The sequence below is a fragment of the Spea bombifrons genome, chromosome 2, assembly GCF_027358695.1.
Source record: "Spea bombifrons isolate aSpeBom1 chromosome 2, aSpeBom1.2.pri, whole genome shotgun sequence".
In the NCBI taxonomy this organism is placed as follows: Eukaryota; Metazoa; Chordata; class Amphibia; order Anura; family Pelobatidae; genus Spea; species Spea bombifrons.
The window spans coordinates 102,422,913-102,440,080 of NC_071088.1; the positions used below are offsets into that span (position 1 = coordinate 102,422,913).

At 37.9% G+C, this 17,168-nt stretch overlaps 1 protein-coding gene across 1 annotated transcript in view; it reads left to right on the top strand.

The window, feature by feature from the left end:
- Positions 1-9,179: 9,179 nt before the first annotated feature.
- KLF12 (KLF transcription factor 12) overlaps positions 9,180-17,168 on the top strand; it is a 91,640-nt gene continuing 83,651 nt past the window's right edge. The window contains exon 1 of the mRNA XM_053455408.1: positions 9,180-9,294. The gene's annotated coding sequence lies outside the window, so the exon portion shown is untranslated. The remainder of the gene's footprint in view (positions 9,295-17,168) is intronic.

Genomic DNA, 17,168 nt, shown 5'->3' on the forward strand with positions numbered 1-17,168 from the left:
AGCCCCCCCTGGTAGCTAATAAACATACTAGAAAACACACACATTCACCATATCAGACATTAACTAAAACATCCTCATTCTAACATGACACCTATCACATCACTCCCATCACACATAACACCTCATTTCCCCACATCTCTCACACATCATTTTCATCACACCTATCACACACAATACCTCACTCCCTCACATATATCACACATCACACTCATCATATCTATCCAACATCCTATCACACCACAACTATCACACGTCACTCCATCACACTTCCCACTTGACACCCTTACCTTACCCACAGACAGCTGAGTGAGCCCCCCATAATATTACAGCAGTTCACTTCACATCATGCTACGTGACCCCACTATATGCCCATCTCCAGGAGTGGGCTAACAGACCGGCCCAGTTTTAAGTCTTCAATTACATACAAAATAGGTACGATACATGCTGCAAGATTCTAAAGTACTAAAGAATAGGTTGTGAGTGAAATATAAAATATGGCTAATACAAAAAAAGATTTAAAAAAAATGGAGTATTGCCCAACATCAATTACAATGCATGCACAGATGGCATGAAGTACTTATTAAATCTGCTTAATTTAGACCACTATAAATACTTATCATGCTAAATATAGGTAAAAGTTAATGAGCCCTCAGGGGGATACTGACAAAGATCCTCCTGAGATCCAGGTCTTCAGCAATATATTATTTACCATATGCACTCTAGCAGATATAAAATAACGCCTTAATTAAGCATTGGCTGGCATCTAAAGACTCAGGCTCACACACGTGAACAGAAATGTGTAAAAAAAATATGAAGACATAAAGACATTCTTTTAGGCTAAAGATGTATATCAGATGTAAAGGGTTAATCCTCAGAAGCATTTATATGTTGTAGACTCTCCTATGACCTGTTTACCGTTACTGAACCTCTGGCCTATAACATGGACAGATGGACTCTGTATCTGCTCTAATTGTCCAGACCTACTTAACCGAACCTGATGATGGCATTGAAATCTAGCCTGGCCCAGTACCTTAGCACAAAATATTGAAATCCTCTGAGGTTCCCATTTTTCAAGCTTTAAATGCACTCTGACAATGCATCTATTGAGCTAGATGCCTACCTCATGGCTTTCTAAACCCCTCCTGTTACAGTAAGTCCCAAATGAGAAAAAAATCCCTTTTTATATATTATTTAATTAAAAAAACATTTCTTCCCATGGTTTTGTCTCAGTAGCCAGATTAAGCAGTCTCTACCTTCTATGTCTTACACTCACTAAGCAAAAATGAACAGCACACCCCGTTCATTCGGTATCATTTTGTTTCTTTATGCTTGGCCATCATTTTTCTGTACTATATCTATTGTACCCCTTTAATAGCACAACAATAAATTAATAATTTACAATGTAAATAATGGAAAGCTATACTACATGACATTTAAAAATTCCAATACATGAATGATATATCAACCTGCATCCTCTAATTGCCCCACAGTATCCCCACATGGTCAGCCGGAATACTTGCATAGATGTTAGTGGGGTAAAATCAACATTTAACTCTATTCTTCCACATTCTCAGCAAAACATCCTATTTAATTTTTATTTTCAATTTTATTTTCAATTATTATAGAAATACACCTGGTAGAAGATGGCCAAGGTAAATATTTTCATAGTACCCTCCTGATTACAAAGGGATTTACTCTCTCCAATTAAACAATACAAATCATTAAATATTATAGGATCTGAAATATAAGGAAAGAAAGCTATATAGAAAAACTAATTCTGCCAATTGTGAAAATGCACCATGCATTTTCTATTGTTTGTTGGGGGCAGGCCTTCCTCTTGTACGTTGGGTTACGTTTTTTATCTCGAATATATTTATACAGATGGTATTTTTGGCCTGCTACCCTAAACTGGTATGGGAATGGTCATTTCCATGATGTTTGACCAACCATGAATATTAACAATATGAAAGCATTCTGCTTTTCGACCCTGCTGTTTGCATATGGTGGATATGGCCAATTTCATGAACTGATTATCATGAGCAGGTACACTGTCTGTGATTTTAATACACTGACTAACCTGACCCCTGATCCATCCATTAATGGCCTTTAGGAAAATTCATTCTTCAAAGCTTCTGAAAGACGTAAGTGTTGGCTTTTAATAAAAGTTTTTGGCAGAAGACAATCTTTTATCATAATATATCGGCCCGGACTGGCCATCGGGCAACACCGAGCAAATGGATATGCCCACCAGCATGCTAAAAAGTAGCTTGTGGCCTCACATATCCAGCAGTCATCCACACCTACTTCATCCGTTGGCTGCTGGCCTTAAAGTGCCAGGGCCGCCCTGTGATTGCTAGTCTATCTCTGATAATAAAGGATGTTTTAATGTTAAAGCTATGAATTTAGAGCTACTGAATTTCTGGAAAAAAAAACAGTGTGAATTAAAATGGTTTATCATACACAACATCTTTGAACTGCATCCACATTCATTCCAAGCAATTTAATCGCATATTCCAAACCGACTCTTAAGGACATCTTTAAAATGCAAGTGCTATTTAGAATGACATGCATTATGATAAATATCATCAGTGCAGTTCAACATTTCCTCTAAGTAAGCTAAGCAAGTAGCTAATCAAATCATTATGCTCACTGATTTAATCTGAGTTGAATATTTAACAAGAAACACTGTTTATGTCAAGCACAAGACACATATTTTAAATGGGATTGGGATCATAAAATGTTAATTTGATTATTTAAAAATATCAAAAATTAATATTTTAATTTAGTTTAAGCGAGACTGATGTGACAAGAGTCAAGGAAATATTTTAATGCTGTAAACTCTCTTCATTCTTCAGTGTAAAAAATAGTTTTAACCATATGTTTTATGCCCACAGCTGTTAGCCTGAATGATTTTTAATTGGACTCTTAACAAACTGACATTTATTTAGGTGTTTCAAAGTGTAGCCATGAATCAGATGTCCTGATCAGCATTGGTACATATATACAAAATGAAAATGGTTAATTTATTGGATAATACATTAACACTGTGACAAATTAACTTTTTATCTTTTTGTTAAATGGGAAACTCTTCACACATCTTTTGCACAGACATTTTCAAAAAAGTCTGCTTGTACTCATGTAAGTGCTCCTATAAGGTCTTTTGAGGTAGGACATCAGTTGAAATACCTTTTGTAATCATGTCAAAGTAGCATTGTCAGGCAATTTGAGAACAAGATGTCTCCTGAATGCTAAAAGCGTTACCAGTGCCAAATTGCAGCTAAGTCAAATATTTCAATGCACGCTGAAGATATTTTCTGAATCCAAATCATTTTCATCCAAAGATCAGACCTAAAGTGACCATGCCATCAGAGGACCAGCCTATGAAGTTAACATCATTACGAAATATAATAGCATCTTGATCCACAATTTAAACCCCAATGAGCCTGGGACATCCTACCCCAGTAAGCAAAATCACAGTCAAAAGACTATGGGCAAAATGCAGCCTTAATAGACTGTGAAACATAGAAAAATTGAATTTGATGGCAATAAAGAACCATTTGACCCATTTAATTTGCAAATGTTTTCCTGAAATAAAGACTCAGATCCTTGTTCTTGTCTTGGATTCATGATACCTTTATACCTATCCCTATACCTGTACATTTATGTACCACCATTTCTATGAAGTTAAACTTCCTTACATCAAATTGATAAGGCTGTTGAAAAAAACGAATCTAAACACAGGGTTGTTGCTACGTCTCCAAAGGATCCGGGGCCAGAGCCCACAGTAGATTGGATAGCAGTAGAGTCCGCTTTGGGAATGTTCGCTGTGCATACTGCACATTTATCCACACAAATATGTGCAAATATTTATAAATTAACAAAATTCTAACTTCTTCGCTTCCTACAACCTTTGTGAAATATGGAATATATTCAATATTAACTCTATAATATGTACATAAGGATTTTCCCCAGCATCCAGATTGCACCCACAAGGTTTGCCCCAGCACCCAAATTGCACCCAGATTGCACCCACAGGAAATGCCCAGATTGCATCAAAAGCATTTACCCTGCACCCACAGTGGTCTCCTCTCAGAGTCTGAGGTCTCTTCTTGATCCCCTCCTTTCTTATTATCTCTTATTTTTAACACAGCTCTCCCTTTGCTCTTTAACTCTCATCTACCCTCCACAACAGTACAACATGGTCACCTAGGATGCATCCTCCTTATATATATATATATGAATTGTTTTCTCATTTATTTAAATTCATTTTGCACTATTTGTATCCACTGCACGTATCTACCCTGTTATGCTGTTTGTGTACCTCCAATGGTAGCCTGCACATAACTAGACCAAGCTTATGTGTTCTTCCATATCTTGGCTTTCATTACATATATACAGGATTTCACCTCTTCCCTGATCTCCATGAATCTACTATCTCTTAAATGTTCCCATTTTCAATGGAGAATACAAATTACTCATTTTATGTTGTATTTACATGTTTAACATCTACATTCAAAAAATCAGATCCAAAAACACTTTGAACTGGAATGATCTGGGATTTCTCAAAGTTGATTAACCAACCAAGATGCTAGAATCCTACAATTGGTAATGATGAAGCAAAGTAGTCTAATTCTGAAGGAGACAACCCAGTCTTTTTCATGCCCACCCCCAGCGCAACCCCTTTCCCAATCCCTCCCCTGCAATAATTATATTAGTGTGGCTGCTCCATCCCTACCAATGGCACTTTTACCTATTGTTTAATACACCATAACTTCCTCTAGATTGTAAGCTTGTTTACTTTTTATGTCCTGTCTACCCATTGTCCAGCGCTATGGAATTTGATGGAGCTATATAAAACAATAAATAATAATAATAACTGTAAGATTTGTCCCAAAATGGACTGCTAAGGTTAAAGAAATTAAACTTAAGCATCAAAATTTCAAAGTCTCTTGTGGACTATTTGGCTTTGGTAGAAGAGGTGTGAATCAGCAAATCTTTCTTTGAATTCTACTATATGAACAGAAAGAAAGTGAACACCTGACCACCACTTCTATATCAGCATGTTGGACATTGCATTCAAAAACCACGAACAATAATATAGAGTTGGACCCCCTTGTGGTCCCAGACCATTGTCCCTCCTCCACCAAACTTTACAGTAGGCATTACTAGCGTTCTCCTGGCATACTCCAAACCTAGATTCCTCTATTAGACTTCCAGACAGTGAAGCGTGCTTCATCACTCCAGAGAACACATTTCCACGGCCCCAGAGTCACTTGGCATTGTACATAGTGATTTTCAGCTAGTGTGCAGCTAGTGGAAGCCCATCTTATGAAGCTATGCAAAAAAATGGAACGGGAGCTCTTCTTCAGAGTATAAAAGGTAAGCTTTATTTTTCTCCAAGCATGAAATTGTAAGGGCTTTCACGGGCTTTGTCAAATGACTGTGTGTCAAATGGCCGTCTAGTACAAAAGACAAAGGTGACCATTGTTATCCTTGTTTCCAAGTACCTACCCAGAATCCCTTGCATGGTGGTACAATTTTCTGTTGGAAAGCAAGTCTTCTGGTTTGTCTGGTGGATGCAGATGAATGTTTAATAATGCCTCTGCTATTACCTATTTCTTCGTGGACGGTTTCCATAACACAACAAATATAGAATAGCATATATATATGAAAAAAAATGTTCTGCAGTTACCAGGAACACAGTGACATTGGTCCCATTACCCCATCATATACAGTCACCATTTTTTACCGTTATCCCACAATTAAAAAGCAGAGGGGATTTTTTTTCAGATACAGAAATTAAGATTGGTACTGGATATGATACCTTATCTAAAACTAGAGCATGAGAGAAGGGATTCTTGCTCATTTACATCATATCACTTCAATTGTAGAAACCCTTGCAATGCAAGGTTGTGAAGGTTATGGCATGAGAGATGCTCCCAGAGTATGATCCTCCATTTTTATTTACTTATATCATCTGGAGGTCACCTTCTCCAACAGTTTGATCAATCCTGTATGTTTGTGTAGGAATATGATGCTGATGACATAGACATGTTGTGTTGGGCGGGTTGGCAAACAGCCCGAGGTCCAATGGGTCATATAATGTCAAAAGCATGATAAGAAATATAGCATATAAAAGTCACCCAATGTTTTACATGCAAAAAAATGAGATCCAGTACGACATTTTTTATAAAACTCCCATAAAAGTCATAACCCTTGTGAAAAGTGTGGAACTTGATTCCGAAGAGTAAGAGGTTCCTCTGCATTATTCTAAATAAGTCCCATCTGATGTCTTTCCAGGCACATTTCCATTTTATAGTCTGAGGAAGCAGTTCGCATTTTTAGCAAACCCGTTCTCTTTGTCTCTTTTATGATTATATATTTTTCTTTGAATAGTACGTAACCAAATAATACATTTGTTTGCCTATAGCAAGTGAAAATGAGTGTCCACCTCGACGTAAGACACTAATGAGCTGATATGGGAATTGAAACAGATCCCCATGATTCAAACTCAAGGGCAGAATAAGTGTTCTTATCAACAGAAGTAAAGTAAAACCTGGACCAGTACACTTCATATTTAAGCACACATGAAGAATACAAGCGTGTTATGCATGAGCACAAGATAATATGACATCTGCAGAAATTGTCTTAATTACAGGTATATTAGTCAATATGTTTTGGACATTTACGAATTTAATTTTTTGTGAATGTTTTGAACTGAATCTGCAACTCGCAGTTAACTCGGGAGATTTGACACACATAGGGTTAAATGAATGCAGGCTTGGGAAGGACCATTCTGGGTGTGTATTCTCAGCATCCTGGGTCGCCATGGCAACTGCAGTCTTTCTGACATACTCCTCTGCAGCTGCAGATCCGAGGCACATCGAGTTTTCACTTCTGAATGCAGCATTGGTCTCTCTGGAAGCAGTCATTAGTCTTCTCTGGAATGGAAACTGCCTCTAGGGAAGGCTCAATTGTATTGTCTTCTAATTTTGGAATTTATCAGACACCCCATACCGCGTTTCACTCCTTTACCTAACCACAAGCTTTCAAAAAATCTAAGGAAACTGTTACGTTACCCTGCTGTGAAGCGCATAGTAAAATAGTATCATTTGATTAGAGGAAATCGCTTAATCTAATATAACTTAGTTCATGCATCTAATAAACAGAGTTTAAAATTCAGAAACTATACACTCAAAATCAGTTTTCAGGAAACATATTTGCTTCTGGTTAATGCTTACGGTCAAATGAATAATGCTGGAAGTGGATGTGCATTTAAAAAAAATAAAAAATAATAATAATAATAATAAATAATAAAAATAATAAAATAAATTAAATAAATAAAATAATATATAAAACCACCATCCACCAATTATATATATGTATATGTATATATATAATATATGACGGTTGCATGCATATACTTGGAGATGTCTAATCCACGATACTGCTTGTCTCCAGTCACTTTCCTTTACTGCTCGTGAAGGAGATGTGGAGCTTAGAAATGATTCTAGCCTGCCCAGTTTCCTTGGTAGTTCTGGGCGGAAAGCCAAGGTTGTGTTAGGAATGTCAGGGCCCCAAATGGGTCAGACATGTGCAGGCTCCTAAGTCACTAGAGAGTGAATAAGGCATTTCAATAATAATGGATGTGGCCCCATAAGGCTTGCAGGAAATGAATGTAGGTATCATGGCCAAAGTGCAAATATGCGGAATGCAGATCTGTATCACAGTGAAAAAGAGTATGGAGCTCGGCTGCGTGGGGCCCATGCACGCGTCTGCTTAACCTGGCCACAAATGCCTCGGTGTCCCATAACATGAGAAAACATTTATGTGTTACTAATTAGCAGCGTGGTCGCAACTATTAACCTGTAGGGTAATCAATTTAATGATGCTTTAACACTATGATATATATTTTAAAGCATTACATCTCAGTGCTGTGTCCAAAACGTAGATACCAGCAAACTTTTTATTTCCAGTGCACTGAATCAGAAGGGTCCCGGGCAGCAGAGCTTACAGTCTTTCTATATATCTATAAAGGGCAAGGTATGGCTTTGATATATATATACACATTTATTTTTACTTTTGTTCAAAAGTTTGGGGTCACTTAGAAATCTCCTTGTTTTTGAAAAGAAAGTGCCCATTAAAATAACATGAAATGGAAGCGGCTGATTTTTATTGGAATATCTTCATAGGCGCACAGAGGCCCTTTATCACTCTCATCACCCCTGTGTTCCAATGGTGTGTTCTGTTGGCTAAATCTAAAAGGACAATTGATCGTTAGAAAAGCCTTTAACAATCGTGTTACAAAATGTTCTTGTTTTCCATGACAACAGCTAAGGCGGTTGTGTATATTTATCATATATATTATTAAATTGGACCAGAACTTGTGTTATATATATATATATATAAATTCTATGAATCATTACTTTGTTCTTCCTTGAATGAAACGTGTATGCATTTCTATTACAGAGTCCATTGCTGTGATGATCTAGTCTTTGCTTTGCGTTGACTTTTTTTTTTTTTATCTATTACTCATATACATCCTCAGCCCTCCAAATGTAATTGTGATTTAGTCAGTGGGAGAGCAGCAATCATCTCCTTATAGTTACTTTCTAGCGCAATATTTCATTATCACTAATCATGATCTGCAAAAAAAATATACCGGTATATTAGGAAAAACTGCTTCAAAAATAGAATATTATTCTACGGGAGAGCAGCCTTGGCATCCGCAGGCAAATAACACGGGCTATCTGTAGGTGTTCCCTCTTACTCCTTAGGGTGGGAGCAGGGTGGGTCTCACTGGCCAAAAGGGGGCTTCCTAAGGGCAGCTTCGTTCTTAATCTCCCCAGATATAACATGCGGGATTCGTGTATTTTTTCTTTTTTTTTTTCTGCACGATTGCTTGTTTTACATGGTAGCCGATGCTGCGGCGATACGGATATTTTTGCACGTCCGGTCTGTATGAATTAAGGCAGGCGCGCGAGCCTCCCAAACCTCCCTTGCTGGGGGTCCCTCCCGTGTAATTCGATGCATGCTGGTAAGGCTCGCTGTATATTGTCCTCTCTTGTTTATGAAAGCCTCCACCCACTGGCCCACCCTAGATTTAGCAGATCACGTGATCCCGGTAAGTCATTTGCAAGTACAACAGTTCTCTGTGTGCCCCCATTCATTTCCTGAGAACTGCATTGAGCAGCTGAGGGACTCTCTGTATGTGTATGTGAGTAAAAGGCACAGACAGGAGATTCTGTGTAAGGCAAACGAAACCCTTTCTACTGCTCTGCAGCTTCTGTACAGGTCTGTGACTATTCCATTTCTTATGCTGTTCCATCTAACACGGTTTATTGCCCCTGGCCAGTCATCTATCTGTATTGTTCTTATCTGGTCATCTGGATAATATAGAATTGCAAGTGATGGATTGCACGTTGTGAAACATAAGTAAATTGCATCGATCTTTTATATAGAATTGTAAAAAAAAAGATGCGATCGCTGCTGTGTTAGGTCAATGGGGTATTTAAATGTGAGTATACCGCTAGATGTGTGTATCGGTCCATGCTGTCATTTGCACAGTGGCTTTAGTGACATGATCTGAAGGTGGGGGGGGATCAGGGGCTGTCTCATTAAATGCAGATTATTTGGAATGATCAGGATACTTTTTTGTTGCATTCTTTTCTTGGAAGTGGGGGTTGCAGTAGTTGATGACTTGCTTGTCCTAAGCAGCGATCCCTGCTCTACCTTGATTATTGTCTGCATGGTCATGATGTAGGAGCTGTCACTCGAATCAGCCTTGGTGTCTCATAAAAGTAGTCAGAGGGCTGGCCTATGGCAGTAATTTTCAATTAAGGTGGACCTAGCTGGAGTTGACAGGGGGTGAAGTTTGCATGTTGATTTGCCATAGACAGTACTGAAGTATCAGCAGTACAATCTGCGCTTTGTAATGAGACCATTGAGTCCTGGCTCTAGACTCTTTGCTGATCTAAAGTGCCTGTGTGTGTATGTATCTTCCTTTTATTAAATACCCATATGTCCAAATAGAACATATATAATTACAGGAGAAACACAGATCGGGACTAATAACAATCATGATTATATATATATATATATATGTATGTTTCATTAAACTTTGTTGTTTGCAAATGCAGTCATCGTGAATTAAATTTAAAATAATGTTACAAAAAAGGTATGTGTATGTATAGTGATATAATGTAGCATAATAACAGAGCAGTATAAACACAGTATATACACTCACACCTCGCATTGCAGCAAAATACATAATGTACATCTGATAAGAGATCGGCACAAAATCGGGCTGCTAATAACCCCAGCAAGCTGCATGGGCTTTGATCTGTGGCTAAGATACTGTGCGTTTTCATAGCCAATGGTGACATCACAAATATTTACCTCTGTGTGGTTTCCCCTCAACGCACAAAGCTGTGTAATTGATGATGTCATTTCAAGGTAGCTACTGTAAATTTTGGGACTGACCCTAACCGCATTGCAATGTAAGTCACACAAAGAGCGGATTCTATGTGCGCTTATGACCCAGTGTTTCTGTAAAATAAATATATTTTGACCGCAGCACTGAATGGTACGGCTCGCATTTAGCCTTTAAATGCTGCGTTCAGTTTGAAGCATTGGCACAGAGGAATCTATAATCCTTAATGGACATAAAGCATAGCTGTTCAGTTGGTCAAATAACTGCAACTATGGAGACCCTTAACCCATCAGACATTTCTGGCTAATGATCTACTAGAACCAATGCCTGTTGATAGCATGATTCTGTCTATGCTATAATTTGCTTCTTTCCGGATCAAACATAAAAGCTCACTTTACAGTGTAGACCTCCTAACCCCAATGCAGACATATGATGGTGGTACAGACGTCACCCATCTAAGCCACTTCAGGATGCCCCCTTCTGCTAATGCTTTGCGCTGAAATCCGATCGGTTATATATTTCTGTTGTGTCTCCGTATGATGCAGAACTGTGTGACGCTATTAGGTTTTGACATATACAGTCATATTGATGAATTAGGTTTATCTGGGTTACCGTAGATTTCTCTGGAAGACGGTATTTACAAAGAGTACTTCTATTTATAAAGGACCAGCCCTATGTCTGATGTAATGTTTGTTATTGTTTATCACTCAGTGTGAAAATGTGTTTTCCCTCATGCTCTGTGCTGGCTGATATGTTGGCTTTATTCACGTTCCGATTAATAAATGAAACCAGAGCGTAATAACATGCTGGGATCTTAAGAAAAGCAGGTGCGAGTTTACATGATTTGTAAGTGATGAGAAATGATATCACGGTGATTGAGGTAGCAGAACCAGACATGGTGTTCCAGTGAGAATATCATGTTTTCAACCCTTCAATAACATTTATATATAATGTGTTCATATATACTAACAATACAATAATATTGTACAGCATTTGCTGTTTTTTCCCAGCTGTTCTAAATTAAAGAGCCGCTCCAACCTACATAGTTTTCAGTGTGTTTTTCGGTATTAAAACATTATTTTAATAATGGGCGGTCACATCATGATGACTTTTCCTTATATAAAATGAGGCATCCACTATTTGATGTTGGCGTCATTGCTCACAACCCTCTCATACGCAGCGGTACGTTTACTAGAATGTAAATACTAAAATTAGATTGTCTCTTATAATAAAATAAATTAAATAGGTTAGCTTGTATGCTTTAGTATATAAAAATGTGCCGGAGTCCATTGATAGATGAACGCCAATGTGTGTTTAGAAAGTAAAGTAAATGTAGGTTCTGGAATGGCCCGTTAAGAATTCTGAATGAATAATAGGTACAATTATTTCCATTGAGACTGTCACTTTTTTTATTTGTGTTCATTGTTCTGAAATGCTAGTGTTTTTGTTTTTTTTGACAACCGTAGAGTCTTGCGTTCTTGTTTTTACACAGAAGGTGTTTTCAATAGACTTATGAAAAATGTATTTGTAGGTAACCAGAGCCAAGATTAGATTTAAAATAACTTGGAACCTTTAATACCATCAAAGTGTCCCTGTTTAGGAAGGACATTCCCTCTTTGGTTCTCTCCCATTCCCTATATATCCCTGGTTTCTAGGTGCTTGGAAAGTTGGTTGTGTACGACGGTGTTCTACAGCCCTAAAAGTCACAACACAAAATGTTTTAACACATTCATTTGTCAAAATGAAGTATATTATTGCTTGCTTAATAATAAAAATAAAAAAAGGCTATGAATCGATTACAACATTGCATTAATGGTTTTGCAAAAAGGTATTCCCTCTAAACACACTCCCACAAACAAAAGTCTCCCACTTTGACAATTTAAAATGTTGTGATATATACATGTAGTAAATTCAGGCCATTATTAATGCTTTCCTGAAATTTCAGGTATTTTTGCCAACTGCCTTGAAGTGGAAGTCATTTAAAAGGATTGCCACTCTCTCGATGGCCAATGCAAACCTAAATGACCTAAAAACAAATCCGCATTCAGTGACGCATCCCAATTTGTCTTTAAATAAGCAACCTCAAGTGTTGAAGTATAATGTAAAACCCGCAGTTGACACATTTTGACTCGCCTCGCCTTATAGCTTAATTTCATTTTGTATCGTTGAATATACTTGCGTAAGTAGAAGAATATCACTCTCTTTTCCTGAATATCACTCTCTTTTATACTTGCATAGGTAATCTGTTTCATTAAAATATACTTTTAAGTTTAAAGTTCCAAAATTAAAGCAACTCCCAAATACAAAAATGAAGTCAAACAAGCCAATCCAATTCAACAACCCAGCATTACTGATTTTTTTTTCTATTTATATTTCCTTTTTAACGATGTAGCCGATATTTTTCTACCTCAGAATCTGTTATAGGTAATATTCAAGCAAATTGACATTTTTTTTATTGTTGTACTGTATACACATCTGCGCAAATTGATTCCTATTTCCGCGTACAATCCCCGTTGAAACATTCTTATACAAATGATACGCGTTTCCCAGGACTGAAAAAAAAATATTGAGCTAAAGGAAGTTACAAGAACCTTCTTTAAAATTAAAGAACAGCTGCAGGAGGAATGTTTGGTGCTCTATGGAGTACATTGATAAAGGCATTGAGAGAGGCATAAAGGATGTGAGTATATCATGTTTACCCAAATGCACATTGGAAGTTTACTTTGATGGCAAAATCATTTTTTGGGGGGAAACTCGCTATGATTTAGCTATATGTTGCACTCATGATAATTTACTTGCTATGATTTCCAGTAGACTTTCCATGGCAATTAGCTTGCTTCAGAGTTCTTGGAGATCCTACAATTTAGGGTACCATGGTAGAGTCCCTCTAGAGGACTATTAGCAGTATCTTCTCTAATATATTTAACATAGTTACTAACCTCTCCATATTCATTTGATTAAATGGGGTGTTCGGTAATTAGCTCAAAAAGAGTATGAGGTTTGCTTTTATTACACAAGTTTTCTATCATTTTGATATGTTTTGTTATTCAAATACTGTGATGTTCGGGAGAGAACATAATTAAAATAACTTTCCTAATCGGGTGTCATGGGTCTGTTTTACGAAGATTGGTACTTGCCTGCCATTACCTCCTTCCATCCTTCTCCACACCTGTACTCCCTACAACGAGAAGACTATTTACAAAAATAAAAAAATGCTGCGTTTAAGCTGTAGCCCATTTAACAAATGTCCTGCCACAGCTATATTCTTATTGAATGTCCTACAATAAGTTGTCACAAAGGACAAGGAGGCAAAAACTATGGGTATGTTATATTGTATGTATGCTCATGTACACCATAAAAATTACAAAACTAGTAAAATGTGAGTAATGAAAGGTAATAAGTTAGTCTGTATCAGCTGTACATTCAGTAATAAATACAAATATACAACCTGGTGGCCAGTACAAACCATTAGTCCGCAAACTTTTCCTGCTGTGAAGATTTAAACCTGAATTGATCCTTGGTCTTATCTTAGATTCATTAGCCGTATACTTGTTTCAATTTATTAAGAGGAAACATAAATATTTACAGATTTTTTTTTTCTTATTCTCTTCATTATAATGCTAACCAACTTCAACCAGAATCTAATTTCAGCCAGTCTTTATGTGGATTGTTGCTATTACTTGGTTTGTATCTTGTTTTTAACCTATGTTGTGTAATATGTAAGCCACGAACTTGTCACCTCTAGTAACTGTTAACTGGAGGAGGACACAGCAAACAAGGTGAAAGGAAGAGTAAATAGAAGCTACTGTGGGTTCACATTCCCTTAGATAAAGACAGTCGCCCAGGGTAAAATAGCTCAGTATCACATAAGCGTGTTGTTGTAATAATAGTAACAATAGTAGTTTGAAAGATAATTAATTCAAATCTGTAAGTGGATATCTTTGGTAATGTCCACATAAAAGGAGCTGTAGCTGACCATACATGGTGGGCCATAGGTTGCCAGATCCATGTTTAGATTCAAACAGTATTATGTTATTTTACTGGACTTGGATTTCTGTGTCTGATCTTATGCTGGAATATTTTCTTGCATCTGTTGATGGGACTCCATACACCCTCAAATATTAACCTTTACTTGTGCTTTGATTAGGCTGTGTCCGAGGCTGTCTTCAGATTTTGTTGGAAGACCGCTAAGGGTTTTTGAATATTCATTTTGCTCAAAGTTTTACTAAGTCCGATATAAAATTGCATAGTGGAGGTATCAAACTAATGCATATTTTTATCTCGGCATCTTTAATCTGACGTAACCTTAACATTGAAAATACTGAGTGATGTCGGATGAAGTTGTAGTTCAGCAGATGAAGAGCTGATCTTAATACTTGGTTTACTCTTTATATTACATTCATTTCTATAGCATCAGCAGATGTAGCACAAGTTACAATTGTGAAATTATGTAACAAATACACTTTAATATAACAAAAACACGCATCAACCCCTTCATGACAATTGACATGCCAGGCACGTCACAGAAAAACTTCCTATTGGTGACAATTGACATGCCTGTCACGTCATGACTTTAAGTGGGTATAGATCGCTTTCTTCACCCCAACTGTGTTGCTGAAATGCCTTGATAAAGAGGCATTCAGTGACACCGAAAACAAACCCCAGGTCGCACTGTGAAAAAATTGCAGATTAGATGAGCCATTTGGTTATTTTCTGCCATCGTTATGTATGTACTATTTTCTTTCAACAGAAAAAACACAATTCTGTTAACATTTTCATAAATATGGCCCACATTATAGTTAACATTATACTTTATGGTAATAATACTTTGCCGATTGTTATGATAAATGCGGTAATTTGAACACATGAGTATTTACATTACATGCAGGACTGGCCTGGGAATGACGTGGCGCCCTAGCACATTAATGCCAGCGGCTGCCTGATGATGTAATTGCGGATGACGGCTGGATATGCGTGGCTGCCACTGTCTGCATGGTGGAGTGGCAGATTGGGTGAGTGTGTGGTGATGGGCCAGCAGCCCACCGGGGATTTGCCTTGCGTGCCAGATGGCCAGTCTAAGTCTGATTTACATGAAACATTTAAAGTCCGCTCACAAATGAGAAAGGCATTGCCTCCTTACTGTTTGTGGCACTTGGAGATACAGAGGACCATATCTCCCTATTAAATAAAAATTTGGATTTAGTTCAATTTTCTACGTTATCTGTAAATCCTTCCCTGCAGCCAAGTGATCTGTTTAACACAAGAGGCATGTGCCTTTTCCAGAAATAAGCTGTTGTGTTACCTGTCTCACTATATCCATACTGTAACCTCTACAATGACATAAGTACCCAGGGGCACACTATAGCGCAGAAGAGGCTAGAGAATAAATCACTGTTTAAACATCTTCTACAGATAACTAACCTTTCAGACATGTGCAAATATAAAAATACGCAGTTTTTTGGGGGGGTAACCATTCAAATTTTAAAACTGTCTTTATTTAAGCTCAGCTGAGCCTATTAGAGGTGGTATACAGAGTAGAAGAGGCATATTCAAAATGTAGACAAAGTGATATGCAGTCAGAAATCCACGTGGACACAAATACACGTGGTAGATGCGATGAGCGACAGTAAGGCATGAGAAATATGTATTGAAGAATACATGTGTAACATGTATCGGAGACAACTACAAACAGACAAATAACATCTAGCTTCAAACCCAACAATTGTAGTTAACTGTTGCTCAGGTGTGTCTTGTGTTTACTCTTGTGTTGTCTTACAGACAATCTCATCAGTCATGAATGTTTTTAGATTGTATTTAGTGTATTTGCTTGATTATAACAAATGCTCTGAAAAATACCCCTTCGTCTTATAACCAGACCTCAAATGAGGTCTGACTATGAGACTAAGATCCAGATCCCCCGCAGCGATGTAGGGGACCTGGATCCTCCTGTCTTATGCACCCCATTTAACAGCTCCCCCCCACACTTACAGGTGCTTCTGACTCCCTGGTGTGTAGACGTCTACGCGATTCGCGTAGGCAACTTCCGCTGCAGCCGGAAGGAGGTGCAGTTAGCAGCGGGGGTTGTCTGCGTCCATCTCGCAGACCTTCCCCGTCTGTCAGAGAGGAGAGTTCTCTCTGACAGCCGGAGGGTGTGTGGCTTGGATTAGCCTACACTAATGGTGTAGACGTCTACCCGCTGCCCTGACTGCACACCAGGGTGTCAAAAGCACTGGTAAGTTTGGGGGGAGTGTTAAATGGGGGGCATAATGTATTTCTGTAGGCAGAGTGCTCTATGATATGCCTTTTAACCCCCTTTATGCCGCTCTGCCTCCTGAAATGCCTTATACCTCCCTATATGCCACTCTGCCCCATAATATGCCTTTTAACCCCTAAATGCCAGAGTGGCATATAGGGGTATAAGGCATTTCTGGAGGCATAGTGGCACATAGGGGGTCAAAAGGCATATCATGGGGCACAATGGCATATATAGGGTTAAAAGGCATATCATGGGGCACAATGGCATATAGGGGGTATAAGGCATATCAGGGAGGCAGAGTGGCATATAGGGGGGTATAAGGCATTTTTGGGGCAGAGTGGCAAGCCTGGAGGCAGATGTACATAACTGGGGGGCAGGTTAGAAAATAAAAGGAAATTTAAAAACAATTTTTTTTTTTCTCAATCATAGGTTTTTAATCTTTAAAAAAGTTTACATGAATTAACATTTATGAGTAAAATG